This window comes from Podarcis vaucheri, assembly GCF_965113315.1.
Source record: "Podarcis vaucheri genome assembly, chromosome: 7".
Lineage (NCBI taxonomy): Eukaryota > Metazoa > Chordata > Lepidosauria > Squamata > Lacertidae > Podarcis > Podarcis vaucheri.
Window position 1 is genome coordinate 20207252 of NC_138765.1, and position 4578 is coordinate 20211829.

Sequence of the window (4578 nt, forward strand, 5' to 3'; positions counted from 1 at the left end):
ATTATGGGTCTTGTGGGATTTTCAGCTAGACTGCTCCAGCAACACAGGAAATCATCTAATTCTGCCATGTTGGGGCATGGGGAGGGAAATGGAAAATCATAGTTAAAAAGAAGATTGGAGAGGGTTTCAGTAAAGGTTTGCACAACGGTTGACTTTCATAGGGCCATTGAAATCAGTTTCCTCCCCCTTTGCCACGGGGTTTCCAGTTTATTTGTTGCTATTTATGATGGGTTCCTTTTTCTGCAAATGACCTCACTTCCTCCAGATTGTCTCATAAGGACTTGCACTTTCGTCTGTTGGACAGATGCTCCAACTTTCTCAAGGCACATGTGAATATGCCCACTGGCATCTTTTTGAAAGAAAGAATTCGGGCTGGTCTTTGAGTCATCTCTGGAAGGTTGTGGTTCTAGTCCTCCGTGGAGACAGAGCAGAGTGATTGATCCCCTAGAACACAAGTAAGTTTAGAAAATGTGGCTAGAATTTTTTTTTGGGAAACGCTTAATATAGTGAAATAGTTAGAATTATGATTATTGGTAGACATGAATCCAGAAGTTACAGAAACTCCCATATGAGGAAAATTACAATGTTTGGGGGCTTTTAAGTTGGTTTTTAGATGTAAACGGGGAATGATCAAGGTGTAAGAAATTTTGTGCGGTATGGAGAAAACGCTAGAGAGGAACTGTTCTTCTCTCTCATAATACTAGAACTCATAAGTGCTGGAGCCTGAGAAGATTTAGGGCAGATAACAAAAAGTATTTCTTCATGCTGCACGTAGTCAAGTCAAGAAATTTCCTACCACAAAATGTGGTGACGGCCACCAATTTGGGTAGCTTTAAAAGTGAACAAGACAAATGCACAGTAGATAAGGCTATGAATTTCTACAATGATGTGGGGAAGCCTTGCCTGTTTAATGTGGTATCCTACTGCTTTAAATGTATGGTGTGATCGTGGCCTCAGGCAAGTGGAAAACCCAAACTGGGAAAACTCAAAGGCAGACCTTGAGCTGAGAAGGAATAATGGGGTTTGGGTTTATGAGGCACATCCGAATAAGCTGGGAGACCAGCTGAGCGTCTTTCATGAACCAGAATATTTTACCTTGTTGAGACATCTGCTCTCCATTCACAACACACAGCTGGGCCACCTCCTTGGTGCAATGCAAATCAGGGCCACTGAATTTATGAATGAATTAAGATGCAACCCAACATGAAGCGACAGCCAACACAACACAGCAATGCAATGCAATGCACAGTTAGAGTTGGGAACTGATACGCATCAGTTGCCATCAATCTGATTTTAATTAATTTTTATAATGAAATATTTTTAGATTGTGTGACTATTTGACTGTTTGATTATTTGATTGTTGTTAGCCGCCCTGAGCCCGGCCTCGGCTGGGGAGGGCAGGATATAAATAAAATTTATTTTTATTATTATTATCTTTTTTATTACAAATAAAAAAGGAAACTCTAGACTGTTCTTGTGCTTTGGCAACAGCTTGAGCTGCAAAAGCTTCAACATTGCATCACACATCAAGCTGCCGTTGAAAGATTTCACTGAAGGGGCTGACAAAACAGCAGTTTAACTACCAACCCACAAAAAAAGAAGTGGTATCTCCAGCTTACTTTAAGACACGCAGAGCTCACGCCTGCTTAGCTCATGCCTATTCCTTGACGGCCATGGAAGGATTTGTCCATTTCATCCCTCCGTTGTGCTCGCCTGATGCTTTGCACTCCCAACTCCCAACAGACCCAGCCCCTTGGCCAGTGGTAATGGATGATGGGGGTTGTGATCCTATGACATCCAAAGGGTACCACATTGACCATCCCTGACCTATCCACTGGGGAACCATTATAGTTCATACTATTCAGGAGACTGAGTGTGTTCCAAGAGAGAGGACAGGCATCTCTGAATGATACTTTAAGCATTAGAGACAGCTTTCCCCACTTAACGTTCTTATCTCATAATCTCACCCTTCTTTTGCAGACGCTGAGATGACACCCATGAAGAAGGCTCTTGTCCTTGCAGTCTATACCTTCTCCTTCCTGACAGGCTTGCCTTCCAATCTACTGGCTGGCTACGCATTCCTGAAGAAAGTGAGGCAGAAGCCAGTGCCCATCGACATCTTCTTGTGCAACTTGATCATCTCCGACCTTTTCCTGCTGTGCTTCCTGCCCTTTAAAATGGTGGAGGTTGCCAGTGACATGACTTGGCCTCTTCCTGGCTTCCTTTGCCCACTCACCAACTTCTTCTTCTACAGCAGCATCTACCTCAGCACCCTTTTCCTCATGGCGGTCAGTGTGGAACGCTATCTCTGTGTTGCCCATCCGGTCAAGCACAAGCTAAACCGCAAGCCAACCTCTGCAAGAGCAGCCAGCATCTTCTTCTGGTTCCTGGCCTGCTCCCACTGTGCCAGCATTGTCTATGCTGTCGAATACCACAACAGGACCCCGTCAGACCTTAACATCACCACGTGTTACTACAGCTTCTCCCCAGAGCAGCTCCGCATCCTTCTCCCTTTCCGGCTGGAGCTCTGCCTCCTCCTCTTCTGCCTGCCTCTTGCCATCACCCTTTTCTGCTATGTCAACGTGATCTGCATCTTGAGCACCATGCCCAACATCCCTCCCCACAAAAAGAAACGGGCGGTGTGCCTGGCGGTGGCCACGTTGCTCAATTTCGCCATTGCTTTTGCACCGTACAACATCTCCCACATTGTGGGCTTCATTAATAAGGAGAGTCCTTCCTGGAGAGTGGAGACTTTCTTCCTCACCTCCCTGAACACCACCTTGGACCCTATCATCTTCTTCTTCTCCTCCCACACCATCCGACGAACCTTCGGCAACTGCTGGTTTGGCATGTGTAGCAAGATCCAGGCTGTTGTGTCGCCCTGCTGTTTGTGTTGCTGCAAGACTCCTGAAGACAACAAAGCAGGAGCTGGACATGTAACTGCTTCAGATCTCCCCAGTGGACTGGCAGGGGCTCCCACCCCTACTCCTTTTACGACTCAGCAAAGATCTGGGTCATCAGATGACTGAGCAGTCTGGAGCAAGCATGCCACACAAGGAAACAAACCTGGTGCTGAAGCTCACAGGAAGCAGAGAACATTCAAATCCAAACAGCATCCCCATCTATAATCTGCCAGTTGTTCTAGTTTCCCAACGCAAGTTTTCCATCTGAAGCCATGAACTTACCATTTCAACCTGCATTTTGAACTGGAAATTAACATCACCTTGAAAATGGGGAAACTTGGTTGTTTTGGGCTGGCAGGAATATCTCAGCTGTCGTCGTTTGCAAACATCAAGGATGAGACTGCATCTTCCAGTGATTTCCAGGTGTTCTACCTCCAGAGTAGGGATGGAGGGAAATCCATTTTAAATGGATTTATAGATGGACTTGGTAGTTCTGACCTGATTGAACTTTTTCTGTGTCAGATTGACTCTTGCACTGAGAACTCAGATGTCTGAGCTGCTTATGTGGTGTCAGTTTTCTTTTTTAAAAAAGCCTGGTTATATTCAAATAGTATGCAGGGGTACAGACATCAGTCTCTGCCAGTACATGGGAGAACTCTCTCCACCCACTGGCCACATCTGCCCCCACCTTGGGTTTACGGTCTAATACCTCCTGATGGAAGGGATGCAAGTGGTGCTGTGGGTTAAACCTCAGAGCCTAGGACTTGCCGATCAGAAGGTCGGTGGTTTGAATCCCCGCGACGAGGTAAGCTCCTGTTGCTCGGTCCCTGCTCCGGCCAACCTAGCAATTCGAAAGCACGTCAAAGTGCAAGTAGATAAACAGGTATCTGTTTATCGCTCCAGCGGGAAGGTAAATGGCGTTTCCATGCACTGCTCTGGTTCGCCAGAAGCGGCTTAGTCATGCTGGCCACATGACCCAAAAGTTGTACGCCGGCTCCCTCGGCCAATAAAGCGAGATGAGCGCCGCAACCCCAGAGTCGGCCACGACTGGACCTAATGGTCAGGGATCCCTTTACCTTTACTTTACCTGTTGGTGGGGCTGCCCAGATAAGGGCACTTATAGGCATATGTGCTGGGACCATCCACAATTGCATCCATAATTGGTAAGCTGATAGCTGGCAACCCAAAGTTAGACAATAAATAGCACCCCAATTGTTCTCACCTTTCATTACATTCCTCCTGCTTGCAGCCCATCTGGCTATAATTCAGAGCTGGAAGGATGCCTTGGCTTTTACACAGGAGGTGTGGCATAAAAGGGGTCTGTACATTGTTTACTTGGAGAAGCTTAATCATGAACTCAAAATCACCAAGGGCTCTGCTGCACCAAGAGATTTTGTGACCAAATGGTAACCTTTTTTTATTTAAATGAATGTGATGGACCACCTTGTTCCAGCCAAGTATGATCTTATTTGGAAGAATATCAGAACTTATTTGGCCCTTTGTCTCCTCCCCATGCCCTTTGAACTTCTTTTCTTTTCTTCTCCTGCTTTCCCACCAGTATTAGTTACTGCTACCGTGTTAATAATGTTGCTTTTTGATGATTTCATGTTTTATATTTTTGTATGGTTGTTTTAATGGTGTACCATTCTTGTCCCTTTAATATGTACCATGTATG

General features: G+C 45.7%; 1 pseudogene across 1 annotated transcript; it reads left to right on the forward strand.

The window, feature by feature from the left end:
* The first annotated feature begins 315 nt into the window (after nt 1-315).
* Nucleotides 316-4578, forward strand: LOC309537221 (free fatty acid receptor 2 pseudogene; annotated as a pseudogene). Its single transcript, XR_014224515.1, has 2 exons — nt 316-455; nt 1981-4578. The product of XR_014224515.1 is annotated as a free fatty acid receptor 2 pseudogene (transcript).